We start from the raw sequence: 7,078 nt of genomic DNA on the forward strand, positions 1-7,078 counted from the left end.
AAGGAGCCAATGCCGATGCAAATACACAAAGGTTGTTTATTCAAGCTCGAGCTAGGGCCCCATCTGCATCCGACGCATCGGACTAGAGATGGAGCCTCGAACTCTTAGTCGGTGGGGGTTTTTATAGAGATTACAAGCGGGTTCGGGGGTCTTCAGTTTAGTTACTCTAGGATTGGTTTACATTTTGCAAGGTATGAGGTGTTACATTCTGATTGGTTACTATTAGTAGCTTGAGCTGCTAGGTTAAGGTAAAGGAAGACATGCATTATCCAGCCTTGAATTGTCGGGAATGTTTATCCTTTACTGCTTGCTGGGGGAGGAGAACTGCTCTCATGAAGCACGAGCTGACCAGGCGCATTCCTGAAACAGGAAGACGCGCTTCGGCCAAAGCACAAAATGGAGTCCTTTCTTTAGGTCCCACAACATAACAACAAAAATAATTACTAGTTGCTTACTGTTTTAAGCAGGAGCTTGACCGATAACAACAAAACCCACGGTTCGAGCCCACCAGCTGCACAGCGGGAGAAAGATGAGGCTTCCTGATCCCCGGAAAATTTGGGTTGCAACTGACTCCACGGCACTTAACCAACTGTTTTTGTGGAAAAGTTCCATTCTCTTTTAATTTTATTGTCCCACGAACTTTTTGAAGTCCCCTCGTGTGTGTTAACATCTTTTATCCTCTTGTTAAGTGCCGTTGAGTTGATTCCGACTGATAGCGCCCCTATACATGGTTTCCGAGGAACAGTTAGTGGGTTTGGACCGCTGACGTTTTGGTATGCAGTCCAGCGCTTACCTATAATGCCACACCAGGAGTCCTATAAGTACTATTATTATCATCCTCACATTGGTGGTGGTGGTGGCGGCTGTGTGCTGTGGAGTCGGTTCCGATCCACAGCGACCCTGCATAGCGTTTCCGAGACTGTAAATCTTTACGGGAGCAGAACTCCTCATCTTTCTTCTTCGGAACTGCTGGTAGTTTTGAACTGCCGACCTTGAGATTAGCAGCTCGACTTGTAACCACTATTCTACCAGAGCTCCTTATCCTATTCTATATAGGAAAACTGAGGTACGGAGGATGAAATATTGCCCAAGGAATGAAGTTAGTAAAGTATGGGAGCTGGGATTGTTGGAGATTAAGCTGGAATCATTTCTGCAGCTAGACCCCATCGTTCTTTTTATTTTAGCTAACAGAATCCAGTCTGTAATGTACCTTCTGGAACTTGTTTATATAAAACTTGCCCCCTTCGTCAGTTACCATCATCTGACCTCTGTTTTGTTTTCACATGCTTGTCTGAGGTCCAGGGACTCAGTCAGCCTGAAGTCCTGGAACTCAGCCCACCACCTATTCCATTTTATTTTCATGGTGTCTTAACACTGGGTCCGTGGTATAGTCCTGAAGATAAAAGCCCTGCATAAAGTACAGGATGAGTTTCTGTAGGATCCAAGGCATATACATACAAATGTTAAATGATTTTCACGAGACTGAAAATAGAAGTACGGGAATTAGTCTACATACCAGGTGAGTAAGCGCCTAGATAACGTCAACAGCGTTACACACCAGAGCAGCAGGAGAAGGCCTTTCCCTCTTTCCTATGACAGCCAGACTTGCCCGGAACCTTTTATGCTGAATTTGATTCCGATCGTCGGTCCATTGCCGCTGAACACACAATGTAGTGAGGATTAGTAGTCTCACTATATGCCTGAAAGTTCTAGTTAATTTACATCGTCCTGAGGAAAATAGTTTAAAATATTTGCACTTTTTTTAAAGTACTAAAAGTAGTGATACGAGTTTTGCCGCTTAAAGCTGATCAGAATCAAATGTCTTTGAATTCATTTATTCTTGGTTTTGGTTAGGCATATTTGTGGACAGCCCACCAGAAACGAATAAAGAAGGCGGGGAAAAGAAAGCGGAAGCCGCGGGCCTTCTAAGCCAGAAAGTCTCCGGAGCTTGCGCCGGTCAATTCGCAGTATACTCACTTAGACGCAGGCCTTGGAAGCGGGCGGGGGAGAAGGCGTTGCTGCCGGAGCGGAGAGCAGGCGGCCAGAGTCCGCAGGGATGAACCTCGAGTTGCTGGGTGAGGAAGACTATGGCTTCATCTTAGAGAAGCCTTTGGTCCTGGAAAGGAATAAACCCGGGAGGGAGGAGGCTTAGGCTGCAACCTTAGATAAATAGTTTTGCAATGGTTTTTTAGGCACGCAGCAGCAGCAGGAGGAAGCCCAGCTCCTGCCCAAGCAGTGTGCATTGCTTTTCTCGACCCCACTTTCAGATTAATTGTGAAACGATAGAGATAGACAGTGTGTGGCTAAGTTGTGATTGCAAGTATCGCAGGTGCTAAAGTAGCTCGGAGGACATAGGACTGGAGTTGTTGGAGAAGGAATCCGAGAAAGTGAGAAGACTTGCCAGGGAGTTGGGTGCCTGCACAGACTAAATCTTTTTGTAGAAACGTGAATATCTAAGAAAAGGAATTAGAACTCTTCAAGTGGAAATGTCTCAGTGAGCCGATGAGGCTAGGGGCTCGAAGGTACCACGCAAGTGGCAGTAGGAATCCAGTTACCTTAACTTCGTATTTAAGAAGTCCTTGTGGGGCGCTGCGGGTTAATGCGCTGAACTGGTAAGTTTGTTTGGTTCAAGCTCACCAGCCGCTCCTCGGAAACTCTATACAGGATCGCTATGGGTTGGAACCGACTGCACGGCACTTCACAACAACAAATACCAGGGACGATGTGTAAAACAGATGTGAACTGTTGAGGCATTTAGCTGCCTTTTGTCATTATCTGGTTATTTTCCTCTTGTCTCATACCCAACTTGTTTAAAAACTGTAGCTGCGTTTTTTATCACAGTAGCTTAATAATGTTTGAGAAAGTGTTCAGGAACCTCTAAACAATTTGCTGTTGTAAATGATCAAGCTTTTCTTTTAAAAAAGAAAAGATTCAGATTCTGTGCCTACTGTCCAACTTTTACAAAGTAAAAGGTCTTTGCCTTCCTTTAAGCAGAGAGTTTAAGGTGACTATGTAAATAGCTAATGATGTACTGTTAAGTGCTGTCAAGCCAAGTCTGTTTGGACTCATAGAGACCCTGTGTAGAGTTTCCAAGGAGAGGCTGGTGAGTTTGAACCATGGACCCTGTGGTCCAGTGCTTATCCTACAGCGCTAATAATAGTACTGTTAGTATTTAAGTCCTGTAGTTAACAGTTAGATTTGGATATTGAATGTCCAGAACTTAGAATTGTGGATCTGTGGTTCTGGAGACAAGATTTGGATTTATGAAAGAGATTCATAATCATTTTACTGGTGGGATTACTAAAACCTCTAAGTAGATAACAAACAGCGCCAAGGGGAAAGGTGAGTAGGGAAGAAGGGAAGATTGCCAAGGCCAGAATCTTGGCTATGTGGGGAGTTGTTAAAGTTCCAACTCATAGCAACCCCATTTAGGGTTTCCAAGGAGTGGCTGGTGGATTTTGAGGAGGAATAAATGATCAAATATAATAGTAGTAATAATAATAAATTAGCTAAACAGTCATAGTACTTAATATAAGTGCGGCATCATTTGAAGTCTTTCCTGTATTTATTCATGTAGAGGTAGAGGAAAATGCAGGTTGGTGTGGAAGCTACAGAAACCAAAGTGATAGAAACCAATTGTAGAGCAGTTGAGGCTGACAGGGAAACCAAAATCCCACTGCCATGGAGTTCATTTCTACTCAGAGTGACCCTACATATGACAGAATAGAACTATATAGGGTTGCTGAGACTGTAAATCTTTATGGGAGCAGAAAATCTCATCTTTCCTCTCAAGGAGTGGCTGGTGGGTTTGAAATGCTGACCTTGTGGTTGGCAGCCCAGTGCTTAGCCCATGGTACCACCATGGCTCCTTGGGAGCTGGAAAAGTGCTCCTCTGGGTAGTCCTTAGGCAGCTTAGGGGTTCTCAGTAACTTGAACAGAGCAGACTATAATGGGTTTAGGAAGATGTGGAGAGGAAGTGGAAGTATAGGGTTGATGTTTTTAAAGTTAAAGATGAAGGAAAGATGATCTCTTTCATGGTGTAGTACCTTGAAAGAGATAGCTAGGTCATGGGAAAGGCTTTTTCTTGTACTTTAATTTTATTTTGGTTTAGGTGAAAGTTTACAGAGCAAATTAGTTTCCAGTTTAGCAGTTTATACAGATTGGTTGCAGTCCCCACAATATGTTACCAACTCTCCCCATTTCCACTTGGGGCTCCCTGTTCTGTTTGTCCAATTTTCCTACCCCTTTCTGCCTTCTTTACACTGCTTTTAGGCAGATGCTGCCCTTTTGGTGTCATATAGTTGGTTGTTTTAGAGCATGTTTTTTCCAGGTGTTTTTGTACGCTGTATAGGCTGTTCATGTGTCTGAAAGGTGATTTCTGAAAGTGGCTTTAGTTCTAAGAAGGGTGTCTTAAGGGCCCCCACTCTCTATCAGACCAGTAAACCTGGTTGGTTTTTTTTTCTTAAGAATTTGAATTTTGTTCTACTTCTTTCTCCCATTCATTTCACTACCTTTTATTGTCAGAGCGGTCAGTAGCAATAGGCAGACACCATCTAGCACTTCTGGTCTCAGATTAGTAAAGACTTTGGTTCTTGTGATCCTTTAGTTGTTAAGACCCCTGTTGGTACTCACCAAAGTAGGATGTGTAGAGCATTGTCTGTATGGACTTTGATATGACAGTTGACCTAACTGCCCTCTGAGACTCTTCTCTAGCCCTCAAGCCCAGTATCTCAGTCCCGGGAGGTGTTTAGTTATGGCTAAGAGATTTTCATGACTGTTGCCTGTGCACTCTTTTACATGGGTATAGGTGTATTTGCAGCATGTACAAAATTGTATGTAGGCATATCCATCGCCAACCCCATATATGTAGATGGGTGAACTCCCATTTACCCTGCCACCCCTAACTACCTATGTATCTACTTTTACATTATTATTTAGCACTGCTGTTGCAGGTTATATGTGTAAATAGTATTTATCATTGTTGCCTTTTACTCTTGCATACCTTTCAGTTTCCTCCTTTGCCATGATTATGTTCTGCTGACTCCCCCCTTCCCCCCTCCCCATATTGTGTATTGTCTTTACATTCAGCAAAGTTAAAGCATATGTCTACTATCTAGTTAAGGAACTCTGGTAGTGTAGTGAGTTACAAGTTGGGCTGCTAACCATAAGGTCAGAAGTTTGATCTACCAGCTGCTCCACAGGCGAAAGGTGAGACTTTCTGCTCCCTTAAAGATATATAGCCTTGGAAATCCATTACCGGGTTCCTATGACTCAGAACTGACTCCACAACACACCACCACCATCTAGTTAGTGATATTCCTTCCCATGCCTGTCCATCCCAGTAACCATCAAAGAGTGTTTCTTCTGTATATAAACCTTTTCTTGACTTTTTATGGTAGTGGTCTCCTACAATACATGTCCTTTTGTGATTGATTTATTTCACTCAGCCTAATGCCTTCCAAATTAGGTCCATGGTGTGAGATTTTTCATAGATTCATTGTTACTCTTTAACATTTCATTGTATTCCATTGTGTTGCTCCTTAATATTGCATTGTATTTCATTGTTTGTATATATCAGTTTATCCATTCGTGTTGGTGGGCCTAAATTGGTGAGCACTTAAAGCTGTAGGTGGACATCTTTTTGCTATTTTGAGTAATGTCAGGATGAACATGGGTGTTCATATGTGTATTCCTGTCACAGCTCACTTTGCTCTAGAATAGGTCCTTATGAGTGGAATTGCTGGACTGAATGGTATTTCCAACTTTTTGAGGAAGTGCCAAACCTTTTTCAGTAGTGGTTATGCTATTCTTACATTCCTACATCAGTTCATGAGATTTCCAATCATCACACAACCTCGCCAGCATTTGTAACTTTCTGGGTTTTGTTTTTTTTAAATCAGTGTTATTACTGCCTGTGTAAGGTGGTGTCTCGTTGCAATTTTTACTTGCATTTCTTATATATACTCTAATGAGTATATTATGGAAATCCAGAGAATTGATTTTGTGCTGGTGGTGGTGGGTCTGACAGTAGAAGGTGGAGTAACTTTACAGAGGAAGTACCATTAATCAAGACGTTAAAGATGGAATAGGACTTTCCAGAGGGGCAAGGTGATTTTCAGTGGTGAGAACACATGAGGAAAAGCTTTGTGGCATGGATATATGTGGCTTGGATGTGTGTGTCATGTTCAGGAATGGGCATTAGTCTGCATCTGGTACTTAGGGTGCATGGTTTTGTACTAGGTGTACTTAGCCAATGATAACCATCAGAAATACTGGTTGGGATGAAATTGAAATTGCTTAATAGAATTATACTTGTTGTTGTTATGTGCCATGGAGTCGGTTCCGACCCATAGCGACCCTTTACAGGGTTTCCAAGGCTGTAAATCTTTACGGGAGCAGAAAGCCTCATCTCTATCTCTCCCGCAGGACAGCTGGTAGTTTCGAACTTAGGAACTTAGTATGTTGTTTAGAAGGACGGTGTCTAAGCAAGTGAGTAACATGATGAGATTTGGCTTAGAAATTGACTCTGGCAATTTTAAGAAGGATTGATTGAGGGAGGCAAGAAGGGATCCAGAAAAATGAAATAGAGGCAGTGGGCGGGGTTAGTTATTGAGACATTGGCAACTCATATTTCTCTAAAAGAAACACTGACAGTGTCTTCACCTACTAGAAACCAAAACCCAAACCTACTGCTGTTGAGTCAATTCTGACTCACAGTGACCCACCCCGTAGGAAGGGCGGAATAAAACTAGTTTCCAAGGCTGTAAGTAATCATCATGGAAAACAACTGTCGCATCATTCTCCTGTGTGGAGTAGCTGGTGGGTTTAAACTACTGACCTTTTGGTTAGCAGCTGGTGCTTACCTATTGTGCCACTAGGACTTCTTGCCTAGAAGTTGTTGCTAAGTGCCATTGAGTAGGTTCTGACTCATAGTGACCCTATATAGGGTTTTTTTGGGTTTTTTTTTATGTTTTATTGTGAATTATGTGATAGTTTACATGGGAGAACATTAGTTTTGCATTCATTCTATCGTATATCTTCTCATTTTACAATCCCCTCATGCAATCCTTCCCCCATA

The 7,078-nt window shown here is 42.5% G+C and overlaps 1 protein-coding gene across 1 annotated transcript in view; it reads left to right on the plus strand.

Annotated features, from left to right (window-relative positions):
- The first annotated feature begins 1,956 nt into the window (after positions 1 to 1,956).
- Positions 1,957 to 7,078, plus strand: part of RBBP5 (retinoblastoma binding protein 5) — a 51,783-nt gene continuing 46,661 nt past the window's right edge. The window contains exon 1 of the mRNA XM_006834088.1: positions 1,957 to 2,075. The gene's annotated coding sequence lies outside the window, so the exon portion shown is untranslated. The remainder of the gene's footprint in view (positions 2,076 to 7,078) is intronic.

This window comes from Chrysochloris asiatica, unplaced genomic scaffold, assembly GCF_000296735.1.
Source record: "Chrysochloris asiatica unplaced genomic scaffold, ChrAsi1.0 scaffold00009, whole genome shotgun sequence".
Taxonomy (NCBI): domain Eukaryota; kingdom Metazoa; phylum Chordata; class Mammalia; order Afrosoricida; family Chrysochloridae; genus Chrysochloris; species Chrysochloris asiatica.